Genomic DNA, 27,580 nt, shown 5'->3' with positions numbered 1-27,580 from the left:
GGGGTTGTGGGCAAAGGGGAGGTTTCGCTTTTGGAAAAAAATGTAAGCAGCGACTGAGTTGGAGGCCGTGAAACGTGCGTCAGAATGTTGAGTAATTGAGAGTCAGGAGTGACCGTCTCAAACCCAACTGGGAATGATTGTCGGATTAGAACATAGAGTGTAGAAGGAGGCCATTCGGCCCATCAAGTCAGCACCGACCCACTTAAACCCTCAATTCCATCCTATCCCCGTTACCCCTCTTCGCCTTTTTGGTCGCTAAGGACAATTTATCATGGCCAATCCACGTAACATGCACGTCTTTCGACTGTGGGAGGAAACCGGAGCACCCGGAGGAAACCCACGCAGACACGGGAAGAACGTGCAGACCCCATACAGACAGTGACCCAGCGGGGAATCGAATCTGTGACCCTGGCGCTGTGAAGCCACAATGCTATTCACGTGTGCTGCCCTAAATTGACGAAGGAAATAAAACAGTTAAACGATTAAATGTTCACTACCAGCCAGTAATGGTCGCTGTAGGCGACGTTATTTGGCGCCTGGATTGCTCACCCGGGAACACGTCAGACTTTTAATCTGAGGGTCCACGGTTCAAGTCCCAGTTCGGGCGATGCTTTCAAATCTCAATGAGTGATGTTGACGTGCACTCACCGCGTTAATCATTTGGGAAAGAGGCCCCTCGGCCCGTTGTGTCTCTGCTGCCCCTCAAACCCCTGTCTGTTCCAATCTAAGTTTCAGCACAAGGTGCGTCGCCTTGGCATTCCACAGTGGTTTCAGGTGTCATCTAAATGCTTTTGTCTGAATAATACCATTATTGCAAGGAGAAATTCTTGCTCATCGCTTTAAGATTGATACCTGAAATATTAGCGATATTCTGATTTTGTTTGAATTTTTTACTGATTCTGCGCCTCAAGGAGAGTGGAATATGATTTCCGGCATGATCAGAAATTGAATTTGAACCAGCCCCTATAAACGAGACTTTGACAAAGTGTCATCGTGACTCGAAACGTTTGCTCTTTTCTCTCCCTCCAGATGCTGACAGACCTGCTGAGAGTTTCCAGCATTTCCTCGTTTGGTTTCAAAAACCAGGCAGTGCCTCTTGGGAACCATGTGCTTCACAAAGGGCATGCGAGACGATTTATTGGGACATGTGAAGAAGAATTGAATGGCATCAGGTTTATGGAGGATTCAGTATGTACAGTGGGCGAGGAGTCCATTAGAATAGTCAAGTCCACGGCCTCACCGCCCCCACACCTCCCCTAAGCACCCCCCAGCACCCTCACACCACCCCTCGCCACGCCCTCACTGCCTCCACACCACTGGCTCTCCACTCCCTCACCACCCCCACACCACCAGCCACCCCAAACTGCAATCATGTCTTGTGTCTTGCAGGCTCACCTGGTCATGAGTCAGGCCCTTCTGGTGTTTCCTGCCCCGAACCACAACTACAGCGAAAAAGCACAGACAGCGCCGAAAGCCCCCAGACTGTAGCCTGAGAAACCCCGGAGCACCAGTCTGGGCATGGCACCGATATCCCGTCACAGCAGTGGCTGTCCATGCCTGGATACGCCACTGCCGTGTGGGTCCCCTTGACCCCACGGCCCATCCCCTGTTTACCCCCCCCCCTCTCTGGCCCCAGCAGATGTGTGCCACTCTCCCCCTCTTCCAGCCAGCCCTGCCAGCAGCAAATCCAGAAGCCCATGGTCGCGCCTCTGGGAACTTGTCCGAGCTCCACTCTGTCCCTCAGCAGTCACAGCGCCTGTTTCCCGAAGACTAAAACCACAAGTGAAACTCGCCGGAGGTAATTACTCCTGGCGGGTCCTGAAGGCTGCCTTGGGGAACATGGCGTGTGACAAAGCAGAATCACCGCGCAGAAACTTACAGCCAAGTTCCGCACACATGAGTACGGCCTCAACCTGGCATTCATGTCGCATTACATTCATCCCCCACCATCTGGCCTTGGCTTGCAAAATCCTACCAACTGTCCTGGCTTGAGACAATTCACACCTCTTTAACCTGGGGTTACCTCTATCTCTGGATCTGTAAAGACATAATTGCCAGCAAATGCTCACATTCAAAGCATTGTCTGGCATCTTTGACTTTGTCTGTTTATATGTTTCTGGAACCTACCTCGTCATTCACCTGAGTGAGGAGCAGTGCTCCGAAAGTTAGTGATCTGAAATGAAACTGTTGGACTTTAACCTGGTGTTGTTAGACTTCTTAGTGTGCCCACCCCAGTCCAACGCCAGCATCTCCACATCGTCACATCAGACCTTATTATGTAAAGAAGTTCATCTATGAAGCAGCTGAAGGTGGTTTGGGCTAGGATACGAAAGGGGGCAATCGGAATAATATTCTTCAGCTGAGTAGTGGACTTTGGGCAAATCATGTTTACGGAAATTAATAATGTTTGTCTAATTTAAAACTCACAGTTAATGATCATGATGTATGCTTCTGTCATGTGAGAGAACCTTTAAGAAATGTGTGTTTATAAATGGGTGTGAATATAAATATCTATAGTGAGAGTACCTTTAAAAAATGTGCGTTTACTACTGCAGTGATGTCAGAGAGTGGGTGGAGCTTTTTGCTTTCGTTTTTGAGCAGGCTGCAGGGTGTGTTTTAGTTTCGTTTTCAGTGTTGGAGCTGAAGCCAGACCAAGCAAGTGTACTGCTGTTCTCTCTGCTATCAAAAGACTATCTCTTGATCATTTGGTGAATTCAGAATTATAAATGTTTTCAGTTGTGAATGTAAACCTGATGTGCTTCTGGTAAAAGATGTTTTAAAGTCGTATGGATGTTAAAAGGAAAGCTTAAAGGATTACTTAGTGTTGTAGTCTTTTGGGGTTGTATTTGAATTGATGGTTGCTAAGATGTTCACTGTATGTTTTAAGAAGGTTAACTTGAGTTCATAGAATAAACATTGTTTTGCTTTAAAAAATACTTTTCCATTTCTGCTGTACCACACCTGTACAGTGGGCAGTGTGCTCCCCATACCACAATCTATTAAAAGTTGGGGTCACGTGAACTCCATGATACACTTTGGGGTTCTCTGAACCCTGGTCCATAACACTTATTAAGTAATGTTTGTGTGGGGTTCGATATCCACGCAGCACGTTGGTTTTGGGAACGCACAAATAGGGGAAGCTGGTTGTCTTTCTATTCAAATGGAAATTCAATTGGTAACAACTTGTCCAAAAGCAGCAACGATACCACTGGGGCTCGAACCCACGACCTGCTCCGGATGAAGCGGAAGTGAAAACCAGTACACCACGGAACCACGTGGTTAACATGGGTTCCTGTTTATATGACTGGAGTGTGTGATTGTATCCATAGCTCCAGAAATGTTGCAAAGCGCCCATTTGGTGGGATTAGCTCAGCTGTCAACACCTACATGTTAGCGTTTCCATTTAAGTCGCGTTTCGCTGATTGTTCTGAAGGTTTTTCCTTTGAGTCAGGCAATTTGCAGGAAAAGAGGCAAAATGAAGCAGCGTTTCAATGTTATGGGCAAACGGGAGGCTTCGCTTCTGTAAAGATTCCGACATGATCGAAATTTGAATTTAATCCCCGACGGGAGCGCACGAACTAGTGCGGTCAAACGTCCTGGACAAGGGGCAGGCGAGGGAGGAATGAGGCTAGAACAGAGTGGAAAAGTGAACGAGATAGAGACCTCTTGGACCTTTGACATGTTTGCGCGGCACTGCGCTGCCCCACTCCGGTCACAAGGGCCGGGTCACAGGAATGGGCGAGGATAGGGGAATGGAGGTGAGGGTGAGGCAGAGGCAGCGGTCAGACAACGGGCGTAATTTAAGGTTAAGATCAGCCCCGGGAGAGGCGGGGCACCATACCAGCAGGGATAGCTAGCACAGGAAGAAAGACAGCAAGGCGGGACGCGGTGCACCTCCCGGCAGGGTGGGAGACCCTCTCTGTTGGGGGAGGGGGGGCAGTATTGCTCTCTTTGGTTGTTTCTAAATATGGCGGTCAATATGGTCGCCTTCCTTAATTCTAATTACGTTTGCTTTAGAGTCTCCAGGTATCTTTCGATACCGCCATAAGGTTCAAACTCGAATGAGTGCGTAGGAGTGAGTGTGAGTGAATATGTAAGAGTGAGTGTGTGTTAGCATGTGGGTGTGATAGTGTGTCAGAGTGACAATGTGTCAGAGTGAGAGTGAGTATGTTCCCTCCCCATTTTGTCAGGTAATTCTCCTCCCCAGTTCCCATTCCTCTCCCTGTCTCTCACTCAATTAGGACGCCATCCCGGCCATTAGTTTCAAACTGCCTCTCCCAGCGTGGAGAGGAGAGCATGCCAATAGCACTTTGTAATTAGAGAGGAGGGCGACACATTGTGGGTGCGGGAGTCGGCGCGGGCCTCAATCTCTGTTTTTGCGCTTCCCCCATCGTTCAACGTTACTGACAGGGAAAGGGGCGTCCGGTTTGAGCAACCTCTAATCTGGGAATCAGACGATCCTGAAAGATATGTATGTGTTTCACAACAGATGTTTTTCTTTCATTTAGAATGGTAGCATGTTAATATCGTCCCGTTGCGCATTTTGCTTATTGTATTTCATTGCATTATCCCCTCATCTGGACGTCAGCTCAAAGGGCCAATCACACCGACCTTGTTTGCCGGTTTATTAGACGATGTATCTGTTTGGAGGCGAGAGTGACCTAGGTCGACCCATCTCCCAAAACAGCACCACGGAAGCTTGTGGCAATCAAGGTTCAACAATCTGATTGTTCTGCCGAATTCGAAGAGGAATGAACGCAAAGATTCCACACTTTTCCGGGCCATTTCTTCCAGAACGTCCCTTCTTCAAGTCGCTTAGTTGCCAAGATTCATTTTGTGAAACTGACAGGCAGCGCTCATCAGCTCTTCGCCCATAAAGGTTGCCTCCATGGTACAGACTAATAAATCGCTTGTTACGACCAGCTCCAGCTCTGCAAACTCATCCAGTTCTACCATCCAGCACGGATAACTTCCTTCATTTGTAAACTCCTCCGCCCAAAGCCCCTGCTTGTTTCTGTGTATTATATCAGCCCTACAGTCTACCCTGATTATTTAACATTCCCCGTCATTAAAGTGCCCTATCTATGCAAAGAACTGCATTCCCTACAGCCCTCCTTTGATCTCTAGTCTCCTCCAAAGCCATGCAGAAATCTATCGACACGCCTGTCCTAAAACTTTCACAAAGTATGAAACGTTTTTCTCCTCCTACAACCTTGCGATACGTCTGCGTTCCTCCATTTATGGCTCAGTTCTTTGCCGTCCAAATGATTGCAACCTGGTCTCCGTGGTCTCAGCTGCCTGGTTCCCAATACTTGTTCTTGTTCACAAAACATTTCCACCCTTTGTGTAGCTTTAGGAAACAACTTCCGCCTTCCATTTGCCCAAATATTTGGTTACCTAGCTATTACCTGCTGTCGATGCCCCTGGTGTTAAAGTTCCTTCCACAACTTCTGCTATGAACGAAGCAGGGGATTTATTTTGATAAGTTGCTATTGTCGATTTGCATCCTTGGAAATATTTCGAGAAAATTCTCCTAACAAGGATATTTTCTCTCAGGTGCGCAGAGGAGATCAATGACCACAAATACACGATAAAGATTGGCATTGCTCCGATATATCCTGTCCTCAGATTATTCCTAAAAGAACCCCACTTCAGGTACATAAGAATACCCATTCTCTGCCACATTTCCTCCTTCCCAAATTGCTCTAGCTTGTCCTGTGACACGTAGCGTTTAACTCTTCAACAGGAAGACACTTCATCGCCAACGTAACTCTGTTGAAACGCCAAGAACTGCATACGTTAGAAAAAGTGTGCCGTTCAGTGTATATATCAGCGAATACTTGCTCGTTCTACTCAATCTCCCTTCATAAGAAAATTCTCTCATCCTCGTTGTTCGGTTCAAAAATGGCTACCGGCTGTGCTTTCTTACGTTTTGAACTTGTCCTATGACCATCACTCTGGGTGTGGCTGAAAAATGCTCAGTGAATCTGGAGCCAGAGGTAAAACTCCACGACCCCTCTCCCTGTGTGGTTAAATATGCAGTAAACAGGGATATAATACTAAAACATAATGGTAGTAATAATAATGTTTATTAGTGTCACAAGCAGGCTGACGTTAACACTACAATGAAGATACTATAAAACTCCCCGAGTCGCCACACTGCGGCGGCTGTTCCGCACAATGAGGGAGAATTCAGGTTGTCCAATTCACCTAACAAGCACGAATTTCTGGACTTGTGGGAGGAAATCGGAGCGCCCGGCGGAAATCCACACAGACAAGGGGAGAACCGACGGACTCCGCACACAGTGACCCAAGCGGGAACAGAACCTGGGGCCCTGGTGCTGCAAAGCAACAGTGCTAAGTTCTGTGTTACCCTGCTGCCCAAATCAGGAGTACAAACTCCTGCGTACCACGCGCTGCATACCCCAAATCTGTACTCTTGCCCTCAATTCTGTGGCCTCTGTGTTCATCATCCCCATCTGGGATGATCCATAACACAAAGGTGCAGTGTTAGCATGCGTTTAAAACCACAATTTCCAGGAAGCTGAGGAAACGTGCAGTCTGGGGTCAGCAGCGTGCGATAGGCGAGAACTTTTCAGTGGACAAAATGCAGGCATTCAGATTAAGGTTCCGATTGCCTTCCGACAAGTGGGCACATTCATTTCAACTGAGGTCCTATTGCAAATTGGCATTCAGGATTATGTTGCATTTGAATTTAAGTTGAGGGTTAAGGGTTAAGGGTGCGGCTTAATTTAGTGCAATCATTGTTTTTTTAAATGAAGAGTAGATTTAGATTAGGGATTAGAGCTTGGTTTAGAATAGCAGTTATTTTTACATTTCATGGGACCGTCATGTTTCCCGTTAAAATGTAAGTCACAGTTTGAGTTTCTGTTCCAAGTGGGGTTAGGACCAATGATATTATTGGGATTTCAGTTGCAATGCAGCTTTAGGATTACCGTGATAGTTCAACGGCCAGCTATGATTCGCAATACATTTTCAGCCACGGTTCGGATAATTGCAAGGCGTTCACTTCAGCTTTGGTTTTCATTCGGGATGACTATATTGCTGATATTCGTCTTGGAGTTACGGCTTGAGCTCAGGTTTTGCTCCTTGTCCGGTTTGGTAGTAACAGTTTTTGCCGTTTGCGTTAGAGTTACTGTTAGGGTTCGGTTAGTTTTTTGGAAAAAATGTAAGGTCGAGAAAGAGAGTCTGAGAGAGGCATGTCGACAGCAAGAGAGACAATGCGGGGAGGACAAAGGAAACAATTTCTATTTTAATAATGGACTGAGCCTAATGATTCCATCCTGAACACTTCACAGAAATCACAACAGCAACATTGCAGAACTAGACATAAAGGAGATGTCGTCAAATGCACGGTATGGCTGAGATATTTTAAGGAATGTCTGAAAGGCGGTCAGAAAGTATCACTGTGGTTTTGGGGGGGAAATCTAGACCTACTGACACAGTGAGATGGAGGAATAAATCCATGGATGATGCAAAAAAATGAAAAGGATGGACGTTTGAAGGTCATTGTGTGGCGTTGCTGAGATCCAATGGCGAGCAGCGTGAAAGAGAGTGAGGTGACTGAGCAGGGGTAGGGCTTTGGACAAGGCAGCAAAGTTTGAATGAGTTCAAGCTTAGACAGGTTTACGTCTGTGTTGAAAGCGTTGCAAAATGTATTTGTTCTCGAGTGCAATCTGAAATTTTAATCTAAATCATTGCCGTCATTGTGATGCGAAAGGATGGGAATCCGACTGGGGGGATTGAAACATTCGATACTCCAGAAATTACGATTCACTTTTCCCGCAGGCAAGTCACCACCACCTTCTGATGGGCAGCGAGGGATGGACAATAAATGCTGACCGAACCAGCGACGCTCATATCCCGTAAATGGAAGAAAGAAAATCCTGAAATTGGGATCAAAGACTCTATCGACCAGTTTGGAAAGAAGGATGAGCAGTTCCAGATCGAACAGCTGCTTGACTGGGGGCAGAATGTACAACAGCACTCAAGGCCGTTGGTTGAACCTTTGAGCCAAACAAAGGCAATATCGTGGATGCAGTTCCCTATCCAACCCTGCAAGAGGCATTTGGTATTTGGCGCTGTCACGATTAGGATCGCTGCTTCAGCAGTCAATTCTTTCCAGATAAATATTCACTGCTCTTTGTCATGTGTGGGAGTCTGAGAATGCATATAAATCGCATGTGTTGGAAGCACTGGTGCACATTACTGGGCTGCATTCAGTTGATTCGTTTAGTTATAAATTGAATAATTGCTGTAACCGGATAGATTACTGTGCTCTTGAGCTGTTTTCTGAAACTGGACTGAGTGGCCCCATAAATAAATGTGTTTGTGCAGCAACTTAAATGTTGCAGGGTTTCTCCGACTTCCCTGAATATAAATTCCGAGCTGCTATAATCTCTGCTATTTTTGCCCGCAATGCGATTATATAAGAAATGAAAAACATACACCAACCATAGAAGTATGAAGCTGCCGGATATGCTAAAGAGTAAAATCACAGATTTCTTTCTGCTCTCCATCTCTGGGTCACTGTCATTCTCTCTCTTGCTCTGACCCCTTAGTTGTTTACGGACTCGACTTGCCACTAAAATGTGTCTGACTGTCAGGGCGTTGAAGAACAGAATTAAAACGAATGGGAGCAATGGGTTTAATACAACACTAAAACAGTCATATCCTGCCCATGCAGGCTCAGTATAGTAGCTTGCCTTGACATAACAGAACCACGGCACATTGTTGATTATCACAAGAGGTTCAAGTGGAAAGTAGAAGGGGATGCTTTTCAAACAAATCAGAGTGCAAATTGTTGCTAGAATCACAGACGCCATTTTTTCAGTGCAATATTTTGCTTTCAGCTTCTGGCAACAGATTGCCACGAATCGGTCAAAGGTAAAAGTGACAGTGAACCAAACAGAACAGTCTGTAGCTGCAAGACGCAGGACATTCATAATTCTGCACACATGCGTAATGTACAAGAAAGCCCATGGATAATAATAATTAACAATCTTCCACAAAATGAGATCAGTGATAATGAACGCTAGATCCCCCATTGCCATTGCCATCATGTAGCGAGTGGTGCAGGTCGAGAGGCCACACTTTCCCCGTGATAGGATCATAATCGCCACTAGATTAACTTGTTGGGAGCAAGAGAGAGAAGAGAATAAAGAGAGCAATGATTCACCAAATATTCAAAGTATCTGACGCAAACATTAGATCAGGGTTTTAGCAATAATGTTGGCTGGTTGCAGCCACACCATACAGTACAGTTTTAATAATCTCAACCAAACCAAACCCACCTCCAGTCCCACATCCACGATTAAAGGATTCCAATCGGAATCATGGGAAGGCATCCTCTGCTTGAATTCGGACTGGAAAGTAAATACCTCGTGAGGCTGGAAGTTACTCATTTCATTTGTTTTCCAGTTTTATGTGTGACAGGCCAGATTTGCCCGTTTTACTCAGACTTACCACAAAGACGCCAGGGGTGGGTGATTCAAATCAGGCGCCCAGCCCCAGCATAATTCCTGCTGGAGCAGGACAGGCGGGATAAGAAGTAGAAAACCAGATATGCAGAATTCTCTGCAAGAATCAGAACACACGTGCAACAGCAACACCTCGTGATTTGCTAAATTATCGACTAAGGAGTAACATATCAGGTCGAAGGTTCATATTTATCCGATGTCAAGGTTAGGAAATAGAATTCAGCACATAGGAGAAACAGAATTTCATGACAGTGATTTGTGAAGGGGAATTATTTACATGAAAACAGTTAAATGTCGATCTAATAAATTAATCAATGAAACTGTGCTGTTCTCCTCTTTGGTTGTCAATAAATAGCAAATATCCGTTTTTGCCAGTGCCATACAACACGAGATAAAACAAAAACATATTTCGATTGATGCACTTATCACCAACCTTCAGCAAAATGATTCCCCTTCGAAATGAATTACATTCATAAAACACGGAAGCAGCTTCTTCTGATGAAAGATAATTCAGGCGAAAAATCAAAACTGGACCTTCTTTATTTCCATTCCAATTAGTGACTCGCACCCGATTTGTTCCTACGCTGAGACATACCCCAAGTACCTTACCACTGCGATCAGATATCCCCCTCCAGTGAGTGCCCAACACTCGGGACAACTCCACTGTGACAGCTACATCCAGAAATACATTGCCTCCGTTTTCTGCGTTGGTCTCCATGTCACCAGCAGGCAGTTTTCCAGGAAAGTCAACACAAGTTGATACCTCATGGAACCTCTACATTCATGGGCGCACTGTAGCACAGTGGGTAGCACAGTTGATTCGCAGCACCAGGGTTCCAGGTTCGAGTTCCAGCTTGGGTCACTGTCTGTGTGGGGTCTGCACGTTCTCCCTGTGTCTGCGTGGATTTATTTCGGGCGCCCCGGTTTCCTCCCACAAGTCCCGAAAGACGGGCTGTTGTGTGAATTGGACAATTTCCCACGGTGAGCCAAAACAGGGGACAGAATGTGGCGACTCAGGGCTTTTCACAGTAACTTCATTGCAGTGTTAAAACTTGTGACAATAAAGATTATTATTATTCTCATTGGAACAATGTTGCAAAACGTCAACTTTAAATCGGATCAACAAAACCGATACCAAAGCCCCACCCTCTTCATAACTGTCAGTATGCGACGTTATAATTCACAGAGTAAAGCCCGGGGGCCGCTCGCACACACGTCTGCTCGGGTACAAACACTTACCAGGAACACCGATGGCGGCAAGGGTAATGTTGTATATTTTCAGAATTGTGTCAGTCGGAAAATGCATTTTCAGCAGGAAATGATATATCCCTTTGTACCATAGAAAATGTCTGGGTTGAACACTGATTATATACTTTCCCAGGTCGGATCATTTATACACCGTGGAATCCCGCGGGGGGAGTAGCATGTTGCAACATTTATTTTCTGTTTGTAGAAACCGAAATGACATCATAGAACGTTTGCGCACCCCCAGAGCATCCAGAACATCAAACATTTAAAGCCGGAGGACGGTGAAATTCTGGGATGCACTGTCTGAAATGGCGGAAGAGGAAGAATGATGCATCGCATGTTCAGGTAGACTTGCGGTCCTGCATACCAAGAGCTGGAAACGTGGAAGTAGGCTGAGTAGACCCTCCTCTGCCAGTGCAAAGATGTTGGTGTAAATGTGTTCCTTGTGTGTCTTGGCCTTCCGGTGCTGATTGTTGTTCCCGACCAAGTGCCTCAAAGTGGCACTTTCCAGACCCAAGGACAATGTACTTCGGGTCGTTCTAAAGCATGGCCGCAGAGTCACAATGGGAAGCCTGGCTGGCTCCGTCCTTGAACCCAAAATACACCTTGTGACGGGAATCGTGTACACTCTCTCTAACCATATGGCTCACATTGAATTGACGCATTTACTGTCATATGTATCACAATTGTATTGAAGCACCTTAAAGTGCAACACGATCTATGTGGGCAAATTAGGTGTCATTGCATGACCTGTAATGAACAGTTTGATATTTCTTATGTTCCATTTTGGTACAAGAACAACTCAGATTGCAACGTAATCTAGGTAGAAAACATGAATGTCATTGGACTTTGGGCAATGACATTTGAATGTGTTTTTCGAGTTTTGTGAATACGCATATAATTTGTCATACTGGATCAATTAATAAAACAGTCCTTAAATCAGGCCATGTGCCTGTATTCCTCACGTTTGTCTTAGAAATTGGCAGGGAACAAACATTGTGCAGGAAGAGGATTCAGATTTCGATTGGTGGGAGCAGAAAGCGAAAAGGTTCTTGTTGATCATTGCCATCGGTCATTCCCCGGATGTGCCTTCATGCGTGTAAAATTATTTGGTTGGAGGAGCTGAAAGAAACATGGAGAGTCTGATAATGCTTCCTCCAGGGAATGTATTAAGCCGCTCACAAATACCATGGACAGAAAGGTTACGCACTCTTTCACGTATAATCCAATTGTTCCTGAGCCATCCGCAGTTGGGGGTTGATAAATTCTGAATCATAGAATCAGAACATTTACAGCGTAGTGGAATGTCATGCGGACCATCATGTCAGCACCGGCTCCAGAATGAGCCATTCAACCAGTCATGTCTCTCTACCTTCGCCCATAATTATTTGATTAATTCATGCTTTCCCTTGGTCACTTCTCCAATAGTGATAGCAAGTATTCACTTCCATATCCCCCCCCCCCCCCCCGCCCCCCCCCCCACGTTACCCCTGCCTTATTCAGGACTCCTTCATTCAACACTGACCGGTTCCCCTTGAGGAATTACTAGTTTTCCCATCTAAATGGAGGGAAGTCTCAACGTGATTCAGTGCAGAGGGATCTGGGTGTCCTCGTGCACGATTCTCAGAACAGTATGTACAGCAAGTAATCATGAGGCAAATGGAATTATGGCCCTTTTAGCTAATGGGATGGAGTACAAAGTAGGGACGTGTTACTGGAAAATGTACAATGCGTCGATGAAACCGCATCTGGAGAAATGGGTAAAGTTTTGGCATCCCTTATTTGAGGAGGGATCTAGTTGCTTCAGAGGGGCAGGTGAGAGGAGACTCACTGGATTCTAGATGTAAGGAGTTTGTCATGTGAAGTAAGATTGAGCAGTTGAGGCCTATACTCTGTCGAGATTAGAGGAATGAGAGGAGGTCTAACGGAGATATATAAGATGATGAAATGAATTGATAAAGTCGAGGGGAGCGGATGCTTCCCCTTGTGGGATAATCCAGAATGAGGGGTCATAGTTTTAGGATAAGCGGTTCACTAACCCAGAGTGCAGTGCATGCCGGGACTTTGAGTAAATTCAAGGAGGATACAGGCGGGTTTTTATTTGGTAATGGGTTGCGGGGTTATGGAGAATGGGCAGGTGTTAAGTCAGAGTAGAGATCAGCCACCATGGTATCGAATGGCAGAGCGTGTTCGAAGATTTGAAAAGCCTCTTGTTGCAACGAGTTCTTGTGAAATTATGGTGTGGAGGATCCGGCGTTGGATTGGGGTGGGCACAGTAAGAAGTTTTACAACACCATGTTATAGTCCAACAGGTTTGTTTCGAATCACTAGCTTTCGGAGCGCAGATCGTTCATCAGGTGAATGAAGAGGTGGATTCCACAAACAGATATATGGACAAATACAATGATGCAAGATGATACTTTGAATGCGAGTCTTTGCAGGTAATTAAGTCTTTACAGGTCTAGACGGTGCGTCTGGGGAGAGGCATAATCACAGGTTAAAGAGGTGTGAATTGTCTGAAGCCAGTGCTGTTGGTAGGATATCGGAAGCTCAGGCCAGATAGTAGGGGGTGAATGTAATGAGACATGACTCCAAGCTCCCCATTGGGGCCGTACTCTTGCGCACAGCAGAACTCGGCTATCAGTTTCTGCTTGGCGTTGTCACATATCCTAAAGGAAGTCATGGAGAGCGCTCACCCGAAGACCAGAGACTGAATGTCCTTGACTGCTGAAATGTTCCACGGTTGGAAGGGAACATTCCTGCCTTGCAATTCTTGCTTAATGTCCGTTCGTCCGTTGTCGCAACGTATGCTTGGTCTCGCCAATGTATCACGCCTCGGACATCATTTCCAGCACTGTATGATGCAGAGGACATTGGCCGAGTCATAAAAGTATGTACCGCATACCTTGATGGATGGTGTTCTCATGCGTAATGGAGGTACAAATTTCGATGATCTGGCAGGTATTACAGAGATTGCCATGGCAGGGTTCTGTGGCGTTGTGGTCGCTGTACTCCTGAAGGCTGGGGTGTTTGCTTCAAACAATGGTCTGTTTGAGGTTGTGCGGTTGTTTGAAGACAAGGGGTTGTGGGGATGGCCTTGGCAAAATGTTCATCTTCGGCGATGACGTGTTGAAGGCTGTGAAGAAGATGTCGTAGTTTTTCCGCTCCGGGGACGTACTGGACGACGAAGGGTGCTCTGTCGGTTGTGTCCCGTGTTTGTCTTCTGACGAGGTCGCTGCGGTTTTTTGCTGTGGTACGTTGGAACTGTGGATCGATGAGTTGAGAGCCACATCCCATTCTTACAAGGGCGGCTTTCGGTGTTTGTCGATGCCGGCTTTGTTCCTCCTCGCCTGAGCAGATCCTTTGTACACAGAGGGCTTGTCCATAGGGGAGAGCTTCTTTGATGTGGTTCGGGTGGAAGTTGTAGAAAGAGCATCGTGTGGTTATCCGTGGGCTTGCGGTAAAGCGACGTGCTGAGGCCACCCTCCTTGATGGAGGTTAGTGTGTCCAAGAAGGCAACCAATTCTGGAGAGTAGTCCATGGTTAGTCTGGTGGTGGCATGGAACGTATTGATGTCATTCTGAGGGCAACTAAAAACATATCTGTGATCAATCGCCTTCCAACTGATGGTGTGTGTCTCTGCTGTGGAAAGGCGTTGCTGCTTTCCGATTACCGTTGCCCATTGTTAGGTTCGTGTGTCAATGGTTGGGGTTTACAGCACTGCTTCTTTTCACCGGTGCAAAGATGAGCATCAAAATACCAGAGGGCAGGTAATTGGCGAGTGGCAATGAGATAATTCTGAACTTTTTTTCTTCCCTACATGGAAAGGGCTTGCTGAACGCCGGTTTGCTCAGCACGGGGAAGGTGGGAGCACAGTGGTATTGTCTCTTGCTAGACAACTAATCCAAAGACCCAGGTTCATACTGTGAGGATCCGACTTCCAATCGCAACACTGTAAATGGGATTTGAGTTCAGTTGACAAACCGGAATGTATTTATTAAAAAATCACTTCCTTTGAGGAAGGAACTCTGCCGTCCATACCTGACCTGGCCAACATGTCACTCCAAATCGACAGAGATGTGGTTGGCTCCATAATCGCCTCAGAAATGGATAAGCAAACCATTCAGTTCAAGGACAATCAGCGATGTGCAGTAAATGTTTAGCCAGCGATCGTCACTGATATCCCATGCTTGCAATCAAAATTGGTCAAATGGTCATAAAGATTTGGACTAGTTAGTAAAAATGTGGGGACTTTACAAGTCATATCTCGATAAGTGGACAGGTATTCGTGGATAATTTGACAGTGACTATAAATTGATAGGAATCCGGGGATATGGGCAAGACAGGAATCGCAGGACATCATGATATTCCTTTGGAGAGCCGCGGACGAGTCCAAATGGTTTATTTTAGCGCCCTAATTATAATTTGATTCTGTAAATAGTTGAAAAGTTCTCAGCGAAAGTAAAAAAGAGTTTCTCTTGTTACGGATTCCAACTGCACGCAGCCAAGAATATTAGTAAACACGTAGACTCTGAATGGCTGTTTCAAATAAAGGGGTTAGTCCATTAATGCAGCCGTCACTTCTCCTCTGGTTTCCTTAATTATATTAAAAGCGGCTGCCCACAGGACTCAATAAAGTATTGATAGGCTACAGATCTCACTACCTCTGCCAGTAGGAGGGTGTGTGCAACAAAATGTATATTTTACTGAGTGTGATAACACTCTTTGACGGTAAGAGATAATAAAAAAACATGTTGTTCAGATTGCTTTTCTATTCTTGTCTTTCATTTTAACACAGTACGAAGTCTTACAACACCAGGTTAAAGTCCGACATGTTTGTTTCGATGTCACGAACTTTCGGGGTCTGCTCCTTCCTCAGGTGAATGAAGAGGTATGTTCCAGAAACATATATATAGACAGATTCAATGATGCCAGACAATGCTTGGAATGCGACCATTAGCAGGTGATTAAATCTTTACAGATCCAGAGATGTGGTAACCCCAGATTAAAGAGGTGTGAATTGTGTCAAGCCAGGACAGCTGGTAGGATTTCGCAGGCCAAATGGTGGGGGATGAATGTAATGCGACATGAATCCCAGGTCACAGTTGAGGCCGCACTCATGTGGGAACTTGGCTATAAGTTTCTGCTCGGCGATTCTGCGTTGTCGCGCGTCCTGAAGGCCGCCTTGGACTTCAGGACTCCTGGCTCTTTTAGCCAGGCAATTCTCGAAAAAGACTCAAAATGAAAGAGTGTTTAATGAATTGAAAATGAAATGAAAATTTCTTATTGTCACGAGTGGGCTTCAATTAAGTTACTGTGAAAAGCCCCTCGTCGCCACATTCCGGCGCCTGTTCGGGGACGCCGGAACGGCGCGGAAGTTGTTAGGCAAAGGGGTGGTTTCGCTTTTGTAAAGAACAGTTTTGAAGCAAGCGTGCCTTGAGTCAGAATGTTGAGTCATTGAGAGTCAGGAAGTGACTGTCCCAAACCCAACTGGCAATAACCAGTCTCCAGGAAAGGGACTCGGTGGGCGGAGTATCAGAGTGAAGCGCCGAAGAGCAGCAGAGCTCTGAACTCGCCCTGAATCCAGAGGCGGAGCTGCTGATATGCTGTCCGGATTCAGAGAGTGGCGCAGGGCAAAGGAAGCAGCGGTTTCTTCTGGAGGAGAGGCACAGCATAAGAAGAGGAAATACGGGCAACACGGATCGAGAGGAGCAACACCGAAGGGGGAATGAGGTCACTACATGCAACGTTGCTCACAGCCCGGGTAACTCAGTCGGTAGAGCATCAGAATTTTAATCTGAGGGTCCAGGGTTCAAGTCCCTGTTCGGGCGATCATTTTAAATCCCTATGATCGACGCTGGCCTGAACTCATCGAGTTAATCCACTGGGAAAGAAGCCCATCGGCCCATTGTGCCTCTGCTGCCCCTCAAACCTCTGTCTGTTCCAATCCCAGTTTCAGCCAACGACCGTCGCCTTTGCATTCCACGGTGTTCAAGGTTTCATCTATTCTCGTTTGTGTGAATAATACCGTCATTACAAGGATAAATCTCTGTTCATCGCTTTCCGATTGATCCCTGAAATATTTGCGTTATGCTGATTTATTTTCTTTTTTTTTGCTGATTTTGAGCTTTTAGGCGAGTTGAATCTTAATTCTGACATGATTGCTAGTTTGCTAGTGCAGTTGGGGAGGGTTTAAACTAATGTGGCAGGGGGATGGGAACCGATGTAGGAAGTCAGTGGGGACGGAAACAAAAGGCAGGAAGTGAGAGTGTGTAAAGCAAGACCCGAGAAAGCAGGGCAGAGAGCAGGGAAAGTCGACAATACATGCATAGTCGGTTAGCTCAGATGGTTTGAGCGTGGTGTTAATAACGCCGAGGTCGCGGGTTCGATCCCCGTACTGGCCAACGAAATAACTCTATCGTGAAATATTTTCCACTTTTCCGGCAAGCTGGAGCGGCATTTTGACTCCGCTGCGGCGGCGCAGAGTCCCCTTTAACTGCTTGGCGCAGTTTGATGTGGATTTATTTGATGAGGGGAAAGTTTGCAGATTGGGCGATGCTCCAGGCACAATGTATTCAACAATGCCGAAGCCAGCGTAAGTGTTGGTGAGCAGTTTGTCAGTTGGAAACGTGCAGAAAGTTCAAGGGGAAAGCAAATCCTTACGGCTTGCTGGCAACCTAAAGGGTGGAATTTACCAAAGGCAAGTTCGCCCGATCCAGCTTGTTCGCGACCAGTCAGGAAAGAATACTCAATTCTCCATTCACGACTTGACTAAATTTGGAATCGACATGGTTACACGAGGTGCTTGTATGGAAATGGGCGGTTAGCTCCATGGTTACAGCGTGGTGCTAATAACACCAAGGTCGCGGGCTCGATCCTCGTACGTGTCAACAAAACAACTGCGTCACGAAATGATCTGCTTGCCTCATATGTTTGCAGGCAACCAGCCCAGTGTTACTGAGGCGACATTATTACTGACCTGAGGCATCGCAGAGTCGATTTTATCTGCTTGACTCCTCTTGGATAATATCTGCCATTTTATCATTCTTTTACATTTCTGCGCCACAAACGTGTCGGTAACATGTTTCCAAAGTTTCCTAGTCCACACCGGTGACAATTCACGTCGTTCTGAACAATGTCATACCTCCAATTCCTGCTATTTTCAGGCAAATCTGCTCCAGGCAACGTTGGAAATAGCCACGCAACATGTTAGACGAGCCCACCATTCAGGACTGGAGTGAATTTGGAAACGTCATGGTCACTCCAGCCAAAAATGCATACATGGCCGGTTCGCTCAGATGGTTAGAGCGTGGTGCTAATAACACCAAGGTGAGTAATAATGCCGCCTCAGAAACACTGGGTTGGTTGCCTGCAAACCTATGAGGCAAGCAGATCACTTCGTGACGGAGTTGTTTTGTTGACCCGTACGAGGATCGTCCCCGCAACGTTTGCTTGATTGGAACCACGCTCCAACCATTGAGCGAACGGCCATGTACGGATGATCACCTCGTGTGACCATGTCGATTCCAAATTTAGTCCAGTCGTGAATGGAGAATTGAGTATTCTTTCCTGACTGATCGCGAACAAGCTGGATTGGGCGAATTTGACTTTTGTAAATTCCACCCTTGAGGTTGCCAGCAAGCCATAAGGATTTGCTTTCCCCTTGAACTTTCTGCACGTTTCCAACTGACAAACCTCTCACCAACACTTACACTGGCTTCGGCATTGTTGAACCCATTGTGCCTGGAGCATCGCCTAATCTGCAAACTTCCTCCTCATCAAATTTCTCATGTATTCATCTTTATGATCGAAATTTCACAGTAACCTATTGGCAGTGTTAATGTACGCCTACTTGTGACAGTAAATATTGTTATTATTCTAGCACGTGATGTGCTACGGATCACATTTCCAGTACTTGTCCGCAAAAGCCTTTGGACGGCTTTCTTCATTGAAAGAGTCAACGCAGCTGACCCTGTGAATTCAAAATCCAGTCGAAATGTAACCGTGCCGCAATAAAGTGCGTGCGGATTATTCACTAAGAAGTCTCACAACACCATATTAAAGTCCAACAGGTAGATTTGAAATCGTGAGCTTTGGCAGCGTTGTGCCTTCATCAGGTAAAGCGGTCCTTCATCACTTCAACTGATGAAGGGACGGCGATGCCAAAGCTTGTGATTTCAAATAAACCTGTTGCTGCCACACTTCTTGTTGCTGTCACACTTCTTTCTGTATCCAGCGCCAGCATCTCAACATCATGCAAATTATTTGCAATTGCAGGACAGGCGCTCACATTAGTCCGAATGGACGGCTGCTGCTTCAGCACGAAATGATGATGAGCCAGCTGAATTTTAAATTGGGGTAAATGATTCGGGGATTTATAAATTAAGGACATTAACCGGGAGATCATGCGTCGCCTCTCAATAGATTAGCAAACATGTATACTTCTCGCCTCAAGGTATTTTGATCGTTCCAGACGTGTTTCAGTGTAATTACCTGAGGAAGGAGCAGCGCTCCGGAAGCTAGTGACATCGGAACAAACCTGTTGGACTTTAACCTGGTGTTGTAAGACTTCTTACTGTGCTCGCCCCAGTCCAACGCCCGCATCTCCACATCAGTGTAATTAGCACCACATTATAAATGGGTAGTGCAGCTTTTTGAAAAAGACATTTCGAAGCATCAAATGTATTTGGCGTAGCCAGCAAACGACTGCATGTTAAGCAATCGGTTTGTTGAAGGTGGCAGCATTTGAGCCAAATTACTGGCAAGAGGGTTAGTAATTCCTGCACAGCGCTGCTGATCTATTCAATGCCGCAATTTCAAGGTAGGCTAAAGTCGTACCGTGGCTGTTTGCAACGCTGCCTGGAGCAGATTCGCCTGAAATATTGCAATGAAGGAGACGTAAAACACAGTTCACAGCGACGTGAACTTTGGAGTTCGCTATTGATTAGGAGACGTTGGATTCATTTGTGACACAGAAATGTAAAAGAACGATAGTTTCTCTGAAAAAGTGGCAGATACTGTCCAAGAGGCGCGAAGCAGTTGAAGGAGACTCTGCGCCGCCGCAGCGGAGTCAAAATGGCGCTCCAGCTTGCCGGAAAAGTGGAGACTACTCAACGATGTGGTTACTTCGTTGACCAGTACGGGGATCGAACCCGCGACCTGGGCGTTATTAGCACCACGCTCTAACCATCTGAGCTAACCGGCCATGCATGCAGTGTTTGCTGGAGTGACCATGCCGTTTCCAAATTCACTCCAGTCCTGAATGGTGGACTCGTCTGACATGTTGCGTGGCTATTGCCAACGTTGCCTGGAGCAGATTTGCCTGAAAATTGCAGGAATTGGAGGTAAGACATTGTTCAGAACGACGTGAATTGTCATCGCTGTAGACTAGGAAACTTTGGAAACATGTTACCGACACGTTTCTGGCGCAGAAATGTAAAATAATGAAAAAGTGGCAGATATTATCCAAGAGGAGTCAAGCAGATAAAAGGGACTCTGCGTTGCCTCAGGTCAGTAATAATGCCGCGACAGTAGCACTGGGCAGGTTGCCTGCAAACATATGAGGCAAGTAGATCACTTCGTGACGGAGTTGATTTGATGACCCGTATGAAGAACGTCCCCGCAACCTTGGCTGTATTGGGACCACGCTCCAACCATTGAGCTAACCGGCCATGTACGGATGATCACCTCGTGTGACCATGTCGATCCCAAATTTAGTCCAGTCGTGAATGGAGAATTGAGTATTCTTTCCTGACTGATCGCGAACAAGCTGAATCGGGCGAATTTGCCTTTTGTAAATTCCACCCTTTAGGTTGCCAGCAAGCCGTAAGGATTTGCTTTCCCCTTGAACTTTCTGCACGTTTCCAACTGACAAACTTCTCACCAACACTTACGCTGGCTTCGGCATTGTTGAACACATTGTGCCTGGAGCATCGCCCAATCTGCAAACTTTCTCCTCATCAGATTTCTCATATATTCATCTTTATGATCGAAATTTCACAGTAACTCATAGGCAGTGTTAATGTACGCCTACTTGTGACAGTAAAGATTATTATTATTCTAGCACGGGATGTGCTACGGCTCACATTCCCAGAACTTGTCCGCAAAAGCCTTTGGACTGCTTTCTTCATTGAAAGAGTAAAAGCAGCTGACACTGTGAATTCAAAATTCAGTCGAAATGTAACCGTGCCGCAATAAAGTGCGTGCGGATTATTCAGGAAGAAGTCTCACAACACCATATTAAAGTCCAACATGTTGATTTGAAATCGTGAGCTTTGGCAGCGCTTTCCCTTCATCAGGTAAAGTGGTCCTTCATCACTTCAACTGATGAAGGGACGGTGCTGACAAAGCTTGTGATTTCAAATAAACCTGTTGCTGTCACACTTCATGTTGCTGTCACACCTCTTTCTGTATCCAGCGCCAGCATCTCAACATCATGCAAATTATTTGCAATTGCAGGACAGGTCCTCACATTAGTCCGAATGAACGGCTGCTGCTTCAGCACGAAATGATGATGAGCCAGCTGAATTTTAAATTGGGGTAAATGGTTCGGGGATTTACAAGTTAAGGACATTAACCGGGAGATCATGCGTCGCCTCTCAATAGATTAGCAAGCAAGTATACTTCTCGCCTTAAGGTATTTTGATCGTTCCAGACGTGTTTCAGTGTAATTACCTGAGGAAGGAGCAGCGCTCCGGAAGCTAGTGACATCGGAACAAACCTGTTGGACTTTCACCTGGTGTTGGAAGACTTCTTACTGTGCTCACCCCAGTCGAACGCCCGCATCTCCACATCAGTGTAATTAGCACCACATTATAAATGGGTAGTGCGGCTTTTTGAAAAAGACATTTCGAAGCATCAAATGTATTTGGCGTAGCCAGCAAACGACTGCATGTTAAGCAATCGGTTTGTTGAAGGTGGCAGCATTTAAGCCAGGGTTGGTAATTCCTGCACAGCGCTGCTGATCTATTCAATGCCGCAATTTCAAGGTCGGCTGATGTGGCATCGTAATGTGGCTGTTTGCAACGCTGCCTGGAGCAGAGTCGCCTGAAATATTGCAATGAAATGTAAAAGAATGAAAAAGTGGCAGATATTATCCAAGAGAATTCAAGCAGATAAAAGGGTCCCTGCCCTGCTTCAGGCCAGTAATAATGCCGCCCCAGTAACACTGGGCTGGTTGCCTGCAAACATATGAGGCAAGCCGATCACTTGTTGACCTGTACGAGGATCGAACCCGTTATTAGCGTTATTGGCGTGATTAGCACCACGCTCTAACCATTGAGCTGCGCACTGCTTATCCATTCCCATCAAATAGACGCTTTACAAAGGTTCCGGAGAGATGGAACAATCACAAACTCCAGTCATATAGGGAGTGCAATTGCCGCTAGCTGGTTCCATGGTGTAGTGGTTAACACGTCTGCTTTACACGCAGCAAGTCCTGGGTTCGAGCCCCAGTGGAACTATTGCTGCTTTCGGACAAGTTGTGACCAATTGAATTAACATGTGAACAAAAATATAACTACCAAAGAGAAAATGCTGGAAAATCTGGCAGCATCTGTTGGGAGAGGAAAGAGCGAACGTTTCGAGTCCGTTGACTCTTTGACAAAGCGGACAGAGAAAGTGGGAAATATATATACTGTGGAGTGAGAAAGAAAAATGAGCCACAGCCACAGAAACCCAGGGAAACCGGGTGCTAATGACCACAGAAACCCAGGGTACAGAGTGCAGAATGGCTTTGAATTAAGAAAACAAACTGAAATGTATTGCAATTTATTGTAACATAACAATGAGGTTTAACTGTACAGCAGCAACATATCCAAAGAGCATCCTTTATTGGGACTGAATGAAATTCAATTCCTGATCATGTCGGAATTCAAATTCAACTCGCCTAATAGCTGAAAATCAGCAAAAAAATGAAAATAATTCAGCATAACGCAAATATTTCAGGGATCAATCTGAAAGCGATGAACAGAGATTTCTCCTTGTAATGATGGTATTATTCACACAAAAGAGAATAAATGAAACCTTGAACCCCGTGGAATGCAAAGGCGACGGTCCTTGGCTGAAACAGGGATTGGAACAGACAGGGGTTTGAGGAGTAGCAGATGCACAATGGGCCGATGGGCTTCTTTCCCAGTGGATTCACTCGATGAGTTCAGGTCAGCGTCGATCATCGGGATTTAAAATGATCGCCCGAACAGGGACTTGAACCCTGGACCCTCAGATTAAAAGTCTGGTACTCTACCGACTGAGCTAGCCGGGCTGTGGATAATGCCGCTTGTAGTGACCGCATTCCCCCTTCGCTGTTGCTCCTCTCGCTGTGCTGCTCTTCGACGCTTCACTCCGATACTCCACCCACCGAGTCCCTTTCCTGGAGACTGGTTATTCCCAGTTGGGTTTGGGACAGTCACTTCCTGACTCTCAATGACTCAACATCCTGACTCAAGGTTCGCTGCGTCCAGCCCGCTTGCTTCAAAACTGTTCTTTACAAAAGCGAAACCTCCCCTTTGCCTCACAACTTCCGCGCCGTATCGGCCTCCCCGAACAGGACCGGAATGTGGTGACTAGGGGCTTTTCACAGTAACTTCATTGAAACCTACTTGTGACAATAAGCGATATTCATTTCATTTTCATTTCATGAAACGCTCTTCCATTTTGAGTCTTTTTCGACAATTGCCTGACTCAAAGAGAAAGAATTAGGCACAATCAGCTGAACGCGATTTTGTGGGACACGCAAACATGTTATACAGCAAGTCAGGTGTTGACAGCTGATCCATTCCCATCAAATAGACGCTTGACAAAGGTTCCGGAGCGATGGAACAATCACAAACTCCAGTCATATAAGGAGTGCAGCTGCTGACAGCTGGTTCCATGGTGTAGTGGTTATCACGTCTGCGTTACACGCAGCAGGTCCTGGGTTCGAGCCCCAGTGGAGCCATTGCTGCTTTTGGACGAGTTGTGACCAATTGAATTTCTATGTGAACAGAAATACAACCGCGAAAGAGAAAATGCTGGGAAATCTCAGCAGGTCTGGCAGTATCTGCAGGGAGAGCAAAGAGCTAACGTTTCGAGTCCGTTGACTCTTTGATGTAGAGAAGTGTGAGGTGATTCACTTTGGAAGGAATAACAGGAATGCGGAATATTTGGCTAATGGTAAAGTTCTTGAAAGTGTGGCTGAGCAGAGGGATCTAGGTGTCCATGTACATAGATCCCTGAAAGTTGCCACCCAGGTTGATAGGGTTGTGAAGAAGGCCAATGGAGTGTTGGCCTTTATTGGTAGAGGGATTGAGTTCCGGAGTCGGGAGGTCACGTTGCAGCTGTACAGAACTCTGGTCCGGCCGCATTTGGAGTATTGCGTACAGTTCTGGTCACCGCATTATAGGAAGGACGTGGAGGCTTTGGAGCGGGTGCAGAGGAGATTTACCAGGATGTTGCCTGGTATGGAGGGAAAATCTTATGAGGAAAGGCTGACGGACTTGAGGTTGTTTTCGTTGGAGAGAAGAAGGTTAAGAGGAGACTTAATAGAGGCATACAAAATGATCAGAGGGTTGGATAGGGTGGACAGTGAGAGCCTTCTCCCGCGAGTGGATATGGCTGGCACGAGGGGACATAACTTTAAACTGAGGGGTAATAGATATAGGACAGAGGTCAGTGGTAGGTTCTTTACGCAAAGAGTAGTGAGGCCGTGGAATGCCCTACCTGCTACAGTAGTGAACTCGCCAACATTGAGGGCATTTAAAAGTTTATTGGATAAACATATGGATGATAATGGCATAGTGTAGGTTAGATGGCTTTTGTTTCGGTGCAACACCGTGGGCCGAAGGGCCTATACTGCGCTGTATTGTTCTATGTTCTATGTTCTAAAGTGGGAAATACTTATTCTGTGGAGTGAGAAAGAAAGATGAGCCATAACCACAGAAACCCAGGGAAACCGGGTGCGAATGGCCACAGAAACCCAGGGGACAGAGTGCAGAATTTCTTTGAATTCAGAAAACAAAGTGAAATGTATTTAAATATAAATGTGATGGAATTTATTGGAACATAACAATGAGGTTTAACTGTACAGCAGCAACGGACAGATCAAAAGAGCATCCTTTATTGGGACTGAATGAAATTCAATTCCTGATCATGTCGGAATTCAGATTCAACTCGCCTAAGAGCTCAAAATCAGCAAAAAAATGAAAATAAATAGGCATAACGCAAATATTTCAGGGATCAATCTGAAAGCGATGAAAATAGATTTCTCCTTGTAATGATGGTATTATTCACACAAAAGAGAATAAATGAAACCTTGAACCCCGTGGAATGCAATGGCGACGGTCCTTGGCTGAAACTGGGATTGGAACAGACAGGGGTTTGAGGGGTAGCAGAGGCACAATGGGCCGATGGGCTTCTTTCCCAGTGTATTCACTCGATGAGTTCAGGTCAGCGTCGATCATCGGGATTTAAAATGATCGCCCGAACAGGGACTTGAACCCTGGACCCTCAGATTAAAAGTCTGATGCTCTCCCGACTGAGCTACCCGGGCTACGACTAAAGCGGCCTGTAGTGACCGCATTCCCCCTTCCCTGTTGCCCCTCTTTCCTCTGCTTCTGCTGTGCCTCTCCTCCAGAACAAACAGCTGCTTCTTTTGCCCTGCGCCACTCTCTGAATCCAGACGGCATATCAGCAGCTCCGCCTCTGGATTCAGGGCGAGATCAGAGCTGTGCTGCTCTTCGACGCTTCACTCCGATCCTCCGCCCACCGAGTCCCTTTCCTGGAGACTGGTTATTCCCAGTTGGGTTTGGGACAGTCACTTCCTGACTCTCAATGACTCAACATCCTGACTCAAGGTTCGCTGCGTCCAGCCCGCTTGCTTTAAAACTGTTCTTTCCAAAAGCGAAACCTCCCCTTTGCCTCACAACCTTCGCACCGTATCGGCCTCCCCGAACAGGCGCCTGAATGTGGTGACTAGGGGCTTTTCACAGTAACTTCATTGAAACCTACTTGTGACAATAAGCGATATTCATTTCATTTTCATTTCATTAAACGCTCTTTCATTTTGAGTCTTTTTCGAGAATTGCCTGACTCAAAGAGAAAGAATTAGGCACAATCAGCTGAACGCGATTTTGTGGCATACGCAGACATGTTTTACAGCAAGTCAGGTGTTGACAGCTAATCCACTCCCATCAAATAGACGCTTTACAAAGGTTCCGGAGCGATGGAACAATCACAAACACCAGTCATATAAGGAGTGTCAATGCCTCCAACTGGTTCTATGGTGTAGTGGTTAACACGTTTGCGTTACACGCAGCAGGTCCTGGGTTCGAGCTCTAGTGGAACCATTGCTGCTTTTGGACAAGTTGTGACCAATTGAATTTCCATGTGAACAGAAAAAAACAGAACAGAAAGAGAAAATGCTGGGAAATCCCAGCAGGTCTGGCAGCATCTGTCGGGAGAGCAAAGAGCTCACGTTTCGAGGCTGATGACTCTTTGTCAAAGCGAACAGACAGAGAAAGTGGGAAATATTTATACTCTGGAGTGAGGAAGAAAGATGAGGTCCAGGCACAGAAACCCATGGAAACCGGGTGCTAATGGCCACAGACACCCAGGGGACAGAGTGCAGAATGGCTTTGAATTCAGAAAACAAAGTGAAATGTATTTAAATATAAATGTGATGGAATTTATTGGAACATAACAAAGAGGTTTAACTGAACAGCAGCAACGGGCAGATCCAAAGAGCATTCTTTATTGGGACTGGATGAAATTCAATTTCTGATCATGTCCGAATTCAGATTCAACTCGCCTAAAAGCTCAAAATCAGCAAAAAAATGAAAATAAATCAGCATAACGCAAATAATTCAGCTCTCAATCTGAAGGCGATGAACAGAGCTTTCTCCTTTTAATGATGGTATTATTCACACAAAGGAGAGTAGATGAAATCTTGAATTCCGTGGAATGCAAAGGCGACGGTCCTTGGCTGGAAACTGGGATTGGAACATACAGGGGTTCGAGGGGTACGAGAGGCACAATGGGCTGATGGGCTTCTTTCCCAGTGGATTCACTCGATGGGTTCACGTCAGCATCGATCATTGGGATCTAAAAATCGCCCGAATGGGGACTTGAACCCTGGACCCTCAGATTAAAAGTCTAATGCTCGACCGACTAAGCTATCCAGCTGCGAGGGATGTCGCCTGCAGTGACCGCATTCCCCCTTCGCTGTTGCTCCCCGCGCTCCGCTGTTACCCCTCTTTCCTCTTCTTCTGGCTGTGCCTCTCCTCCAGAACAAACAGCTGCTTCCTTTGCCCTGCGCCACTTTCTGAATCCGGACAGCATATCAGCAGCTCCGCCTCTGAATTCAGGGCGAGTTCACAGCTGTGCTGCTCTTTGGCGCTTCACTCCGATACTCCGCCCACAGAGTCCCGTTCCTGGCGACTGGTTATTGCCAGTTGGGTTTGGGACAGTCACTTCCTGACTCTCAATGACTCAACATTCTGACTCAAGGTTCGCTGCGTCCAGCACGCTTGCTTCAAAACTGTTCTTTACAAAAGCGAAACCTCCCCTTTGCCGAACAACTTCCGCGCCATACCGGCCTCCTCGAACAGGCGCCGGAATGTGGTGACTAGGGGCTTTTAACAGTAACTTCATTGAAGCCTACTCTTGACAATAAGCGATATTCATTTCATTTTCATTTCATTAAACGCTCTTTCATTTTGAGTTTTTTCGAGAATTGCCTGGCTCAAAGAGTGCCAGGAGTCCTGAAGTCCAAGCCGGCCTTCAGGACGTGCGACAACGCAGAATCGGCGAGCAGAAACTTATAGCCAAGTTCCCACATGAGTGCGGCCTCAACCGAG

At 46.2% G+C, this 27,580-nt stretch overlaps 1 long non-coding RNA gene and 7 other non-coding genes across 8 annotated transcripts in view; 5 read left to right on the top strand and 3 right to left on the bottom strand.

Annotated features, from left to right (window-relative positions):
• The window catches only part of LOC140411587 (uncharacterized), a 718,944-nt gene that overhangs the window by 551,882 nt on the left and 139,482 nt on the right, over window positions 1–27,580 (top strand). The window lies entirely within an intron of this gene.
• trnak-uuu (transfer RNA lysine (anticodon UUU)) lies at window positions 16,507–16,579 on the top strand. Its single transcript has one exon. It is a non-coding gene; the product is annotated as a tRNA-Lys (tRNA).
• trnai-aau (transfer RNA isoleucine (anticodon AAU)) lies at window positions 17,079–17,152 on the top strand. The gene has a single exon. It is a non-coding gene; the product is annotated as a tRNA-Ile (tRNA).
• Window positions 19,880–19,953, bottom strand: trnai-aau (transfer RNA isoleucine (anticodon AAU)). The gene has a single exon. It is a non-coding gene; the product is annotated as a tRNA-Ile (tRNA).
• trnav-uac (transfer RNA valine (anticodon UAC)) lies at window positions 22,138–22,210 on the top strand. Its single transcript has one exon. It is a non-coding gene; the product is annotated as a tRNA-Val (tRNA).
• On the bottom strand, window positions 22,938–23,010 carry trnak-uuu (transfer RNA lysine (anticodon UUU)). Its single transcript has one exon. It is a non-coding gene; the product is annotated as a tRNA-Lys (tRNA).
• trnav-uac (transfer RNA valine (anticodon UAC)) lies at window positions 23,613–23,685 on the top strand. Its single transcript has one exon. It is a non-coding gene; the product is annotated as a tRNA-Val (tRNA).
• trnak-uuu (transfer RNA lysine (anticodon UUU)) lies at window positions 25,203–25,275 on the bottom strand. The gene has a single exon. It is a non-coding gene; the product is annotated as a tRNA-Lys (tRNA).

This window comes from Scyliorhinus torazame, chromosome 4, assembly GCF_047496885.1.
Source record: "Scyliorhinus torazame isolate Kashiwa2021f chromosome 4, sScyTor2.1, whole genome shotgun sequence".
NCBI lineage: Eukaryota > Metazoa > Chordata > Chondrichthyes > Carcharhiniformes > Scyliorhinidae > Scyliorhinus > Scyliorhinus torazame.
This window is presented reverse-complemented; position numbering and strand designations above follow the sequence as displayed.